Source organism: Doryrhamphus excisus, chromosome 2 (assembly GCF_030265055.1).
Source record: "Doryrhamphus excisus isolate RoL2022-K1 chromosome 2, RoL_Dexc_1.0, whole genome shotgun sequence".
NCBI lineage: Eukaryota > Metazoa > Chordata > Actinopteri > Syngnathiformes > Syngnathidae > Doryrhamphus > Doryrhamphus excisus.
In genome coordinates, this window is record NC_080467.1 from 20,625,777 (window position 1) to 20,640,146 (window position 14,370).

The following is a 14,370-nucleotide window of genomic DNA, read 5'->3' on the forward strand; positions in this document are numbered from 1 at the left end:
GTCTTTCTTTGACACCTTTGTTTTTACCTTTTTTGACCTTATATAAAGGTTTATTTTTTCCTCAAGCACAATCAACTTGTTCAGACTGAGAGATCCCTTTTCCGGGAATCCAAACTCGGTTATCCATACATCTACTGGCCGTAAAGCTTTTTCCCCATATTTAATTTTCATGCATGTAATGATCGGGCTTGTAACATCTACAATGTCCTCGAATTTTTGTTTATTTGACTGATTTCCCATATCTACAAGTGTCACTACCTGTGCACAGTTACTTTTAGACGAGGCCGTCGCCCCGAATCCGAATTGTTTCCTGCTACAATTGGAAAGCTTAAGGTGGTACTCAATCCTGAAGGTCAATATAAATTAACGTCAGCTTCTACCTACCCATTGGTGGTACTCAATCCTGAAGGTCAATATACGTAAATTAACGTCAGCTTCTACCTACCCATTGGCGGTACTCAACCCTGAAATTGAATGGCAGGTATGTCTATGAGCATGGCTGAATTCTGAAAGCTGGTTTCAGCCTCAACATACCCATCGACAAATTTTGCGCATTAATTTCAGCTTCTACCTGCCCTTTGGCGGTACTCAACCCTGAAATTCAATGTCAGGTATGTCTATGAGCATGGCCGAAATCTGAAAACTGGTTTCAGCTTCGACATACCCATCGACAAATTTTGAGCATTAATTTCAGCTTCTACCTGCCCTTGGCGGTACTCAACCCTGAAATTCAATGTCAGGTATGTCTATGAGCATGGCCAAAATCTGAAAACTGGTTTCAGCCTTGACATACCCATCGACAAGTTTTGAACATTAATTTCAGCTTCTACCTGCCTAACAGCGGTACTCAACCCTGAAATTGAATGGCAGGTATGTCTATGAGCATGGCTGAATTCTGAAAACTGGTTTCAGATTCAACATACCCATCGACAAATTTTGCTCATTAATTTCAGCTTCTACCTGCTGATATATGCCACTGCAGCGGTGTTGAGCCTTTTCCCAACCAGCCAGCCCTGCAGTGACACGTGACCAAATATATATATGGGAAATATTAAGGTGTGTGTATTGTTAAATTATGTCAGAATATAGTATTTATTTCAGGATTCTCACCGTGAAAAAGACGGAGTTCCACTCTTATAAGAGATTCCAGTGGAGATGGTCTGGGTCCTGGACGTTCAGCCCTCCCTTCTCTTAGTCAATGAGGTAGAGGCTGGAAAAAGAATTTACTTCCAGGATGATCAGTCGCTGTCCGCCACAGGTCCAGATCCAATCAGCCAAGGAATCCCACTTCTGACACCAAATTGTTGTGGAAAAAAATTCCATCTTACTAAAAGAGAATGCCTGAAATAAAGACAGAGTTGCGCAGTTTATTTCTTTTGCAAAAGAGGTCAGACAGAAACATACATCATGCGTGGCAGTCTGTAGGTGTCTGACAAAGAAGGCTTCCTGACTGTAGATCTTTATACACCATGGCATGCAAATGAATTACATATCAAAGGAAAGGAGACGTTCTTGTCACTCCCCCGGTGCCATATGGGGGTTAATTTACATCGTCATCACAGCATGGTTTGTCTCACCCCGGCAAGATAGCTTCCTGACTGAGAGATCAACAATATGATGAGACCCCCTTGATGTCTTCTGTCCCGTAAAGGGAAGCTTTGATCCGGGTGTGGCTTCCTGAGCCATTGTTTGCTACCCTCAGGTTACAGATAGCCTCCTGCTGGGCCCACAGCGCTTGAAAGGACCGCGGGATACACTCAGATACCAGGTTCACGATACTTCAGATGGCTATGTGTAAATCTAAAACTAAGCTATACATGTCTATGACCTAATCTTTACATGTAAACTGTAAATATTCCCATCACAAGGGTCAGGATGGCCGAGTGGTCGAAGGCGCTGCATTCAGGTTGCAGTCTCTAATGAGGCGTGGGTTCAAATCCCACTTCTGACAGTGCGGGGCCGCAAGTCTTTCCAGTTCCAGTTAAAAGCCCGGCTCCTCATGTAGTTTCCATAAAGTACCAAGGTATTGTCCTGTTGCCCTTGTATTTTGAGGGCGAAAGGAGGCGTTTGCAAGAGGACCTCAGACCTGGTCACCTGAACAGGGACTTGAATCCGGGACACTCAGATCAAAAGTTTCATGTTCGGGACCAAATGGTCCTTCGAGCCGAATATCTTCCCAGTGACCTGCAAGATCCAGAGGGAGGCAGGGATGTTCTGTGCCTCCATTGTCGAGGCGGCAGTGGCCCTAAGGTGGTCAGGGCCTGTCGTGGCGGTAATCCTAGAACCCGTTGGTGGATACCGTTGGTGAGGGATGCCGTCAAGCTGAAGGAGTTCTATTGGGCCTTTTTGGCTCATGGGACTTCAGCTGACAGGAACCGACAGACCAAGCGGTCCGCGGCTTTGGCATTCGCTGAGGCAAAAACTCTGACATGGGAGGAGTTTGGAGAAGCCATGGAGAAGGACTTCCGGACGGCTTCGAAGAGATTCTGGACCACCATCCGGCGTCTCAGGAAAGGAAAGCAGTACACAGTGAAGACGCTGTCAAACGCTTGGCTGTACTCATTTGCCTCAAAACAACGAGACCTTCGATAGCTCATTTGGAAGAGCGGAGGACTGTAGTGGTTCAAGCTGGCATCCTTAGGTCGCTGGTTCAAGTCCGGCTCGAAGGACAAGCTGTTTCTTATGTTATGTCTGCCAGGAAAGAATGGCAATACCTTCTTGTCTGAAGGCCCTCCGCTTCCCTGTCAATGGAGTTGGACTTGAGTCTTTGTCACGCAGTCTGAAATTGGCAAACGGAGTAATTCTGATTGAGTGATCATTTGAGTGTCTATTTGAATACGTTTCATCTCAACTTCTGTTGGAAAAGGACAGCCATTTCCGTGAGAGCACAAGACCCCTGGATTGTACCCGAAAATACTTTGCGCTCATCAGAGAGTAAAGTTGTTGTCCTGGTTTGCAAAGCCTCCATTGTTACGCCAGAAGGTGCCAGTCACATTCAAAACAAAGGGTTCCATGGTGTAATGGTTAGCACTCTGGACTCTGAATCCAGTGGTCCAAGTTCAAGTCTTGTTGGAACCTACTTGCCCTGCAGCAATTGAGTGTTTGGACTGAGTCTTCCTGTAAGAGTATGATGACTTATTGACTTACTCTACAAATCAGTGGTAACTGTGGATCAGGATGAGGTCCCCAAACGACGCCAATGTCTGTGACAGCTGATGTCAAGGATCAGCTGATCAGAAGATACTTGGTTTGTGTGCGGGGCCACAAGTCTTTCCAGTTCCAGTTAAAAGCCAGTCTCCTCATGTAGTTTCCGTAGAGTACCAAGGGATTATCCTGTTGCCCTCGTAGTTTGAGGGCAAAAAGGAGGCGTTTGCAAGTGGACTTCAGACCTGGTCACCTGAACAGGGACTTGAATCCAATTTCATGTTCAGGTGACTGGCTCAACCTTTGTCTTGTCTGACCATGAACAAGATATTTGGCTTGTCCATGTGGGCTGTTTAAGACCTCAGTCCATCTTGGAGGTGGAAATTTCGGGACCAGGGCTTCTTCATCTCAACAAGGACAAGTCTAGAGAACATGGCCAGGATTAGGTTTGGGGTATTTGTCTGACGCTGATGGATAGATCCTGGACTCAATTCTGATCCCAACATCTCTTCGACAAAAAACGGAAAAGGATTCCCATGAGAATGCAGGTATCAATTCTGCTACTTCTCACATGCTAAGCGAGCGCTCTACCATTTGAGCTAATTCCCCTGCTGTTGCAGCGTTGGCAGAGAAGGTCCAGTCTCGGAACTATTTTGGTTCCTTTGCTGGACTACGTCAAAGCGACACAGTCTCTGCCTTTCAGAGTGCTCCCATAAAGCAGTCCCTGGTGGTCTAGTGGCTAGGATTCGCAGCTCTCACCGCCGCGGCATTGGTTCAATTCCCGGTCAAAGAATTGAGATTTGGATAGGTTTTGACTGGAGATAGAGTCGCCAGATGGTCAACCTCCCACCTGTAGGCAGACTCGTCACCCACATTACTGAGGCCACATCGGCGATGACGACAGGACTTGGCACAGACATAGCTTCACCCTTCCCCCACTTTTGGCACTAACTGAAAAAGCAAGAACCAAAAACTCTGACTTGGAGGTGCTGATTGCTGCTCCCAGTTGCTTCCTATTCATCTGTTAGCAACACTTTAATTTTAGAGTCAGGTTCATTGAAAAGGTTTGCAAGCTAGCCAGGACCAGCGGCATCCACCTGCAGGAGGATTTGGTGGTCCTTCTCCAACTGGACAACATCTGCCACAGTCCAGGGCGGTGGCAACTTCTGATTGGCCGGCCTATGCCGCATCTGCACAATCTGAAATATGTCAAAACAACTAGGCAGGAAGAGAAGGGGGCTTTTTGCAGCTGTGCCGTTCTAAGACGCGCTTAAAATGGTAGACCAACAGGGAGTATGACAATTAATCTCAAGTCTATAATTTATTGATGTGTTTTATTCGTATTTCTGTCGTCAGTCGCTTCAGGATGACAGCAGTTCGCAGATAGCGCTTAAAGATGACCCTAACCGTTCGACCGAGGACCAACCCAAATTCTCCACTCAAAACCTGTCCAAATGTCAGTTTCCTGACCGGGAATCGAACGTTATGGCTGCACTCTGAGAGACTGTGTCACTTTGACGTACTCCAGCAAAGGAACCAAAATAGTTGTTAGACTGGACCTTCTCTGCCAACGCTTCTCCACGTCCCACTGAAGGCCCCCCAGGATGCGGGATGGTGGGAGGATGGTCTCCTGATGAGGTGTGTGCGAGGGAGGGGAGAACATCCTTGACAGGGCATCAGGCTTGCCATTCCGGGAACCGGGGCGGAAGGTCAGGGTAAAGTCAAAACGGGTGAGGAAGAGGGCCCAGCGTGCCTGCCGCGGGTTCAGTCTGTGAGCAGAGCGGAGGTAAGCCAAGTTCTTGTGGTCCGTAAGAACGACAAAGGGGACCGCCGAACCCTCCAGCCAGTGCCTCCACTCCTGTAGGGCCAAGACGACGGCCAGTAATTCCCTGTTGCCAATGTCGTAATTGCGTTCCGCCGGGGTCAGGCGGCGAGAGAAGAAGGCACAGGGGTGCAGCTTTTGATCGGCGGTGGGGCGCTGGGAGAGGACTGCCCCCACGCCGGTGTCGGACGCGTCCACCTCGACAAAGAATTGAGAGAGAGGGTCAGGGTGGACCAGAACAGGTGCCGAGGTGAAGCACAATTTGAGACTCTCGAAGGCGGAATTAGCGTCTGGTGTCCACACAAAAGGAATCTTAGTCGATGTGAGCCCATTCAAAGGTTCTGCGACCCGACTGAAATTCTGAATGAAGCGGCGGTAGAAATTAGCAAAGCCCAGAAACCTTTGAAGGTCCTTCCTTGATGTAGGAGGGGGCCACTTGACCACAGCCTGGATCTTGGCAGGGTCGGCTCGGAGTTGCCCCTTCTCCACCACAAACCCGAGAAAAGAAACCGACGACGAATGGAAAGAGCATTTCTCTGCCTTAACAAAAAGCTTATTGTCAAGGAGCCTCCGTAAGACCAGCCGCACCTGCTGGACATGCTCCTCGAGAGTGGCAGAAAAAATCAAAATGTCATCGAGATAGACAAACACGAATCGACCCAGCATAAGATTAAGATTAAGATTAAGATTAAGATATGCCTTTATTCGTCCCTCAGTGGGGAAATTTGTATTGCACAGCAGCAAGAGTACAGAATCAGTTAAGCAGTACAAAATACACAATATATAAAAATAAACAATATAAACGACTCAAGTATTAACAAAAATCAACAGTTTTTCCCAGAGTTATATACAATACAGTATGTAGATAATATGAGACGAGATGATATATATGACCAGTCTATACACTGAGATCTTGCTAGTGAGTTAATATGAGGCATTATAGAAATACTTCACATAGAACTTAATATATTGCATTTAGAGCCTTAATATTGCACATGGAGGTTGATCAGATATTGCACAGTGAATGGGGTCTGGAGTAACTATACTGAATGTAAAAAGCAAAGTATTACACAGATGTACATAGCAGTGTAGAAGTCTATTGGGAGCAGTGCTGGTTGTACAGCCTGACAGCTGCAGGAAGAAAAGACCTGCGATATCGCTCCTTCACACACTTGGGGTGAAGCAGTCTATCGCTGAAGGAGCTTTCAAGTGCTGTCAAGGTGTCCTGCAGGGGGTGGGAGTTGTTCTCCAACATGGATGATAGCTTAGCCAACATCCTCCTCTCTCCCACCACCTCCACTGGGTCAAGGGGGCAACCCAGTGCAGAGCTGGCCTTCCTGATGATCTTATCCAGTCTCTTCCTATCCGCAGCCGAAATGCTGCTGCCCCAGCAGACCACTCCCTGGAAAATGGCTGAAGCCACAACAGAGTCATAGAACGTCTTGAGGAGTGCCCCTTGCACTCCAAAAGACCTCAGTCTCCTGAGCAGATAGAGTCTGCTCATGCCCTTCCTGTAAAGTGCTTCTGTGTGATGAGTCCAGTCCAGTCTATTGTTGAGATGAACACCCAGGTACTTGTAAGATGTCACCATCTCAATGTCCATTCCCTGAATGTTCACTGGTGTTGGAGGAGAGTGGATGCGCCTGCGGAAATCCACCACCAGCTCTCTGGTTTTCCCCGTGTTGATCTGGAGGCAGTTCCGCTGGCACCAGTCCACAAAGTCCTGTGTCAGTCCTCTGTACTCCAAGTCGTCCCCATCTGTGATGAGGCCAACAATTGCAGAGTCGTCAGAGAACTTCTGCAGGTGGCAGGTTGGTGTGTTGTAGGAGAAGTCTGCTGTGTAGAGGGTGAAAAAGAACGGAGCCAGGACCGTTCCCTGCGGAGCCCCCGTACTGCAGACAACTGTGTCGGACACACAGTCCCGTGTCCTCACATACTGTGGACGGTTGGTGAGGTAATCCAGTATCCACGATGTGAGGTGCAGGTCCACCCCTGTGTTCTCCAGCTTGTCCCTCAGAAGTGCTGGCTGGATGGTGTTGAACGCACTGGAAAAATCAAAGAACATGATTCTCACCGTGCTCCCAGGTTTCTCCAGGTGAGAGAGCGCTCTGTGCTGGAGGAAGATGACAGCGTCGTCCACCCCAGTGCCAGGTTGATAGGCGAACTGGAGCGGGTCCATCGAAGGACCCACCAGGGGGCGGAGATGGTTAAGGATCAGCCGCTCCAAGGTCTTCATCAGGTGTGATGTAAGTGCCACCGGCCTGTAGCTGCTGAGGTCCTTGGGGTGCGGCGTCTTGGGGACAGGAACCACGCAGGATGTCTTCCACAGCTGTGGCACCCTCCCCAGCTTCAGGCTCAGGTTGAAGATGTGCTCAACAATCCCGCACAGCTCGTCCGCGCAGGACTTCAGGAGCCTGGAGCTGATGCCGTCTGGTCCCGCCGCCTTCCTCGCCTTGGTTTTCCGGAGCTGGTTTCTCACCTGGGATGTTGTGAGGGTCAGGTTGGAGCAGGGGGGCTGTGTGCGGGGGGAGGTTAGTGAGGAGGTTGAGCTGATTAGGTGAGAAGTGGTGGGGGATGGCTGTGTGCAGGAGGGGGAGGTGGGGGTAGGGCTGTCCACTCGAGGTGTCGATGGGGGGAGTTTCGACAGAAGTTTCGGCAGGAGGTGCTGGGCCGGGGGATGGGCAGATGGTTGATCAAACCTGTTGAAAAATAGATTCAGATCGTTAGCCTTCACCTGGTCCCCAGCAGCCTGGGAGTCGGGCCCCTTGTGGCCAGAGATGGTTTTCAGGCCTCTCCAGACTCCTCTGACGTTGTTCTGCTGCAGCTGTTCCTCCATCTTTTTCCTGTAGCAGTCCTTCCCCTCCCTGATTTTCCTCCTCAGCTCCTTCTGCACAGCCTTCAGCTCTTCCCTATTTCCTGACTTAAAGACCCTCTTCTTCTCCTTTAGGAGAGCCTTTATGTCCGGATTAATCCACGGTTTGTTGTTGGAGAAACACCGTACAGTCCTGGTGGGTACAGTGTTTTCCACACAGAAGTTTATGTAGTCTGTGATGCAGTCAGTGAGACTGTCTATATCGTCCCCATGAGGATGGCAGAGTTCCTCCCACACTGCTGTGTTGAAACAGTCCTTCAGAGCCTCGTCGGCTTCATCAGACCATCTCTTCACTGTGCGGGACACAGCTGGCAGCCTGCGTACCAGAGGTTTGTACACAGGCTGGAGATGTACCAGGTTGTGGTCTGATCTTCCCAGGGGAGGAAGTGCTGTTGAATTGTATGCCTCCTTGGTGTTGGCATAACACAAGTCCAGTGTTTTATTGTCTCTAGTGCAGCAGGTGACATACTGGGTGAAGGTGGGCAGGGTGGAGGATGGAGAAGCGTGGTTGAAATCACCTGAGAGAAGAAGGAGAGCCTGCGGATGTTGTGTCTGTAGCCGGCCCACGGCAGAGTGGATGACGTCACAGGCCGCGTCGGCGTTAGCAGAGGGGGGAATGTACGCCGCTATCGCGATAACGTGCGAGAATTCCCGCGGCAGATAGTACGGTCTCATGCTAACGGCTAACAGTTCAATGTCTTTGCAGCAGAGTTGCTCTTTAATAGTGATGTGCCCAGAGTTACACCATCTATCATTCACAAACACTGCCAGCCCGCCTCCTTTCCTCTTACCGCTCTCCTTTGTCCTGTCCGCCCGCAGTAGTGTGAATCCGTGTAGTGTAGCGATCGTGTCTGGGGTCCGTGTATCCAGCCACGTTTCCGTAAACAACATGACGCTACACTCCCGGAACTGCCTCTGATGCCGGGTCAGCACCGCTAGTTCGTCCATCTTATTGGGGAGAGATCTTACGTTCCCCATGATGATGGACGGGAGAACTGGTCTGTATCTCCTCCTCTTGTCGCGGCATTGGGCTCCGGCACGGCTTCCCCGTCTTCTCCTCTTTACCCCCTCGAGGTTCCCCGGGGGGCAGCGCCGCTGTGTTGCGGAGCGCCAACAGCTGGTCCCTACTGTAAACAATAGAGTTTCGGCGTGCGGTCGAAAACATCGTCGAAAAATTATGAGAAATGCCAGCTCAACACTATCACTATGGTGGACAGTTGAACTGAGCATTTACGAAGCCGTTCCTTTAAGAATAACCTAGAAAAAGAATGAAAAAGACAGAATAAAGAAGAAAAGAACTCAACGAAGAGCGAGAGCTGCTGTAGCAGGCTGCCACCAGAGCGGCGCCAAACGAAGGACATCGTTTATGAGGCACTGAAAAACCGCAGGAGCATTGGTGAGGCCAAAAGGCATAACAAGGTATTCAAAGTGGCCCATGGGAGTGTTAAAAGCAGTCTTCCACTCATCCCCCTCACGGATGCGGACAAGGTGGTAAGCATTACGGAGGTCGAGCTTGGTAAAAAACTTTGCTGAGTGCAGGGAGTTGAACGCGGAGTCTAGCAAGGGAAGTGGGTATTTATTTTTTACTGTGATGTTATTGAGGGCACGGAAATCCACGCACGGGCGAAGTGACTTATCCTTCTTCTCGACGAAGAAGAAGCCGGCAGCTAAGGGAGAGGAGGAGGGGCGAATGAGGCCCGACGCGAGAGAGGAAGAGATATACTCCTCAAGTGCCTCTCTCTCAGGCTTAGACACGTTATACAGGCGTGAGGTGGGGAGTGTGGCACCAGGGTGAAGATTAATACTACAGTCGTACGGACGGTGAGGGGGGAGTGACATGGCCCTGCTCTTACTGAACACGTCCCGGAGATCGTGGTAGGCGGAGAGAACCGAGGAGAGATCAATGTGTTCGGGTGTAGTGGTGCGAGCGGCCGGCAGACGGGGACACGCCCCCCTCAAGCAATGCGTGTGGCAGAAAATACTCCAGTTTGCAATGGCTGGCTTAGTCCAGTCAATGTGAGGGTTGTGTCTGCTCAACCAATTAAGCCCTAAAACCACGGGAGCGGAGCGCGAGGGGATGATGAAAAAAATCAAGTTTTCGACGTGGTTGCCAGATAGGCGTAGCACCAGAGAGTGTGTCTGATGAGTGACACTAGCGAGGTGGCGCCCATCCAATGAGCGTACAACTTTGGCCGTCGCTAGCGGCACCACAGGAATAGATGATCTAACCACAAATGCTTCATCGAGAAAGCAGTCGTCCGAGCCAGAGTCGATAAAAGCCTTGATATCTATACTGATATCAGACCAGGAGAGTGTACCTGGCAACTGCAATCGGCTGGCAGCAGGCGTGGTCGAGGCAGGAGGCGCGGTCAGAGGGCCCACAGACGAACCAGGAGAGGGCGCGACCGTAGCTTGGGAGCGTTGGCTGTCTGGGCGGAGTGGACAGCGGGCGATGGTGTGGTCGGGTTGTCCACAGTAGATACAGAGGCGTAGCCGAATGCGACCGGCGTGAGGCGATGTCCGCCGAGCTGCATAGGTTCCTCTGGTGCCAGCATAGGTGGTGTCCCCATGGAGGTGGACGGCCTGTTGTAGAGGGCGAGCTCATCGGGGATTCTCCGAACGAAGGTCGGCGCTGCGCGTCGGAGGAGCCGGTCCTGCTCGCGGAAGTTCAGGCGCTTTTCGATGCGGACGGCCAAAGCGATCAACTCGTCCAGATCGGCCGGCGTCTCCAGGGGGATCATGTGATCTCTGATGCGTTCTGCGAGCCCGTCGGAGAAAACATCCAGGAGAGCTGAGGGGTTCCAGTCGCTCATGGCTGCGAGCGCGCGGAACTCGATCGCGTAGTCCGAGACACTGAGTTTGTCTTGGCGAAGCCTCAGGAGGGTCCGAGCAGCCTCGCGGCCGGGAAGATTCCGTTGGAACACCTGCTCCAAGGCCTTTGCGAACGAGGAGAAGGAGGAGCAGATGGCCGAGCGTCGGCTCCACTCCGCCGTGGCCCAGGCGCCCGCCTTGCCCGTGAGGTGGGAGGTGGCAAAGGCTACCCGAGCGCGTTCCGTGGGGAAGGCGGCTGCTTGGAGCTCGAAATGCAACTCGCACTGAGTCAGGAAGGTGCGCACGTCACCTGATTCCCCGGAGAATCGTTCCGGTTTTGAGAGCTGGGGACACACGGCTGCTGGGCTGGGCACCACCGGCAGAGGGGAAGGATCCGGAGGGACGTCTGCGACCGGAGGTGCGGCGAGAGCCGGGTGGACTTGCAGGGCCGAGAGCACGGCGTTGATCTGGGCTTCGAGGGCGGCCATGCGTGCGTCTTGCCGCTCGGCCAGGTTCTGCACGCTGGCGCCGAGTGCGCCGAATTGTTCCTCTTGTTTGGAGAGGCGCATGGCTTGGAGACGGAGGGACTTCTTGATCGGGTCCGCGTCGCCGGGATCCATTCTTTTGGCCGGATTATTCTGTTACGCTCCTGGAGGGTCAGGGTCCCGGAAGCGGAGGCAGGAGACCGGTGAGTAAGTTTTACGGCTTTATTAGGCCCAAAAGGTAGTAACGAAAAGCGATGGTGTCGAAAGGGAGCACCATGGAACAACACAAAAGGAGCTGGCTAGAGGCGAGCGCTGCTGAACGCAAAAACAACAAGGTACAAGGAGGAAGAGCAGTGGCATGCGTAGCGTGGCGTTTGCAGTTCAATAATCCGGCACTCCCCAGCTGTCAGCAGTCTGCTTAAGTGCCCGAAGTGTAATCAGCCTCAGGTGCGTTCAGCAGCTCCGCCTCCAGCCAGGAACAGAGGGTCTGGACAGAACAGACAGGGAGGAGACTGGGGAACAGAGCAAGGGCACCAGGATATGACAATTTTTTTCTTTTAAACAATGCAATGTGATGTTTTCCCTTATCACCATTATTCCCAACAAAAATCTCACCTATTTTTGTTTTGTTCTATTTTGTTTAACTCACTTTCTCTTGTTCTCAAAAGTTCCCCATATTAGTGTTTTTTTTATGCATGCTTTCCTCATTTTTTTTCTTTACCTATAGTTGCTTGTTTACCAGATTTCCCATATTTACAGATGTCACTCGGTTGTGCACAATTCCCTTAAGACAAGGTCGTCACCCCGAATCCGTGTTGTTCCTTCGGCACAATCCACGACAAAGCCGAGCTGTATCCAATGAATAATGCGTAATCCACTCTTTATCACTTCAAGATTTTGTTCGCATTAATGTATATCCAATATACAATTGTGCATGATTCACTCCTATTGTCTAATCTATTACTATCTATTAATCTATTACTGAGGTATCATCAGCACAAAACAGCTACAAGCGCAACTCACTCTTTGTTGTTACAGAGGTCTTGTTCGCCCAATGGTGCGCGACTCACTCACAATTTTTTTGGTTTATATTTAATATTATTGAGGTCTTGTCCGCCCATACAATGCGTAACTCACTCAATGTTGTTACTGAGATCTTATTAGCATGAAAGTATACCCAGTATACTCTGATACGCGATTCACTCATGTTCCAGAGATCTTATCCTTACCGACAAGTGACCAAATGTGCATATGGGAAACACTACAACACTTACATATAAACATGCAACTAATGCTCAAATATAGTAATTATTTCAGGATTCTCACCATCAAAAAAACGTAGTTCCACTCTTGATAAGAGATTCCAGTGGTGATGGTCTGGAGTCCTGGACGGGTAGCCCTGAAAATCTCTGAATGTCAATGACAGAGAGGCTGGAGGAAACAATTAATTCCAGGATGATCAGTCGCTGTCCGCCACAGGTCCAGATCCAATCAGCCAAGGAATCCCACTTCTGACACCAAATTGTTGTGGAAAAAATTTCTATCATCCTAAGTAGGATAGAGAATGCCTGGAATAAATACATAGCTCTGGTGGTTTTTATTACCTTTGCAAAACAAAGGGGTCAGACAACACACAGTATGCATGGCGGTCTGTAGGTGTCTGGCCAAGAGTGGTCTCTTGGCGGGAACTTTTATACTCCATAGCATGCAAATGAATTACATTACAAGAGAAAAGAGACTTTCTTGTCACTCCCCCGATGCCACCCTCATGTATGGGGGTTAGTCTACACACCCAATCTTCTGGCACGGTTTGTCACACCCATGCGAGACAACCTCCTAGGGTCAGCCATTTGGTGGGACATCCTGATGTCCCCTTATCCCATGAAGGTAAAGCTTTGATCAAAGAATGACCTCCTCTGACACTGCCCCGACACTGTCCCTAACCCCAGGTTACAGATAGCCTCCTGCTGTGCCACCATCTTTGAAGGGACAGCAGGATGTGCTCGGATGCAAATGTTGAAGCTCTACAAAAGGCCTTAAAGTAATTCACACAATGTGTAACCTATGTTATACCTGTGAAATATAAATTTTTCCATCACAGTGGCTAAAACGCCGGCTCTCAGCATCCCCTCGCGTGTGTGACGTCACAATTTTTCTCTTTCTCCAACCACCCCGGCGCGCTGGAAGAGCCTCCTTAAATACGCGCCACCTACAGGTGTGTCTGCTCACTGCAGTCGCTCTTGCAGATGAGGAGGATGCATGGTAACAATGATGATGCACGTATATATGGTCCTGTACCTGTTTCCCCGTACACAGATCATGGCAGTAGTTTTTCTTACAGCTGAGTATATCGTAGCGAAGCACTTATGGACCCCACTACCTCAGCTGATGGACTTCTGTGCCCATTACACCCCCCCCCAGCCAGCGGCTTACCGAGGCCGTAATAGGGCTTCATGTCTACCACATTTATAGTTTACAGGACCTAATTTCTTCTTTACCCGAGCAGGGCCTACCCATCTGGGAGCAAGTTTGGCATAGAATTTTGCCGAAGCTTTGGATAGTGGGTGTGCCCTAACGCAGACCAGATCCCCGACAGCGAAGTGTACATCTCTGCGACCTGCATTACAATATCTGGCTTGTCGAGCTTTGGCCGCACCAACATGTCTCTCCACTTCATTGTGCAACTGTGTGTGTGTGTGTATTGTGTGGTATGCGGATGTGTGTGGTGATGGAGCTTTGTGTACCAGTCGTTCCAGCGGTCCCATCAAGTTCCTACCAAGGGCCAACATGGCGGGAGTGGTGCCTGTTGTCTCGTGGACTGCGGTGTTGAGAGCGAGATGGAACTCAGGCAACCATCCATCCCAGTCTTGATGATGGTTCCCCACAAAGGAGGCAATCATTGTTTTTAAGGTCCCATTGACTCTTTCAGTCATGTTTGTTTGGGGGTGGTAGGCTGTGGTCAGCTTATGGGACACTCCCCAAGCTTCACACAACCGGGACATCAACTGACTAGTGAAGTGGGGGCCACGGTCGGACACCATGTATTTAGGAACCCCCCATCGGGTGAAAATGTCGTTCTTCAAGATTTGGCATACCTTGGGGGTTTTAGCATCCCTCTGTGCAAAAAGCTCCACCCACTTTGAGAAGTAGTCCACCACTACCATCAGTACCGAGTTCCGGGCCCTGCTGAGTGGAAATGGCCCCATGAAGTCCACTCCAATCATCTCCCCAGGGGC

The 14,370-nt window shown here is 50.3% G+C and overlaps 3 non-coding genes across 3 annotated transcripts; all 3 read left to right on the plus strand.

The window, feature by feature from the left end:
- The first annotated feature begins 1,869 nt into the window (after window positions 1–1,869).
- Window positions 1,870–1,951, plus strand: trnal-cag (transfer RNA leucine (anticodon CAG)). Its single transcript has one exon. It is a non-coding gene; the product is annotated as a tRNA-Leu (tRNA).
- A 631-nt stretch (window positions 1,952–2,582) lies between these two features.
- On the plus strand, window positions 2,583–2,669 carry trnay-gua (transfer RNA tyrosine (anticodon GUA)). The gene is given in 2 exon segments: window positions 2,583–2,619; window positions 2,634–2,669. It is a non-coding gene; the product is annotated as a tRNA-Tyr (tRNA).
- A 337-nt stretch (window positions 2,670–3,006) lies between these two features.
- trnaq-cug (transfer RNA glutamine (anticodon CUG)) lies at window positions 3,007–3,078 on the plus strand. The gene has a single exon. It is a non-coding gene; the product is annotated as a tRNA-Gln (tRNA).
- The last annotated feature ends 11,292 nt before the right edge of the window (window positions 3,079–14,370 follow it).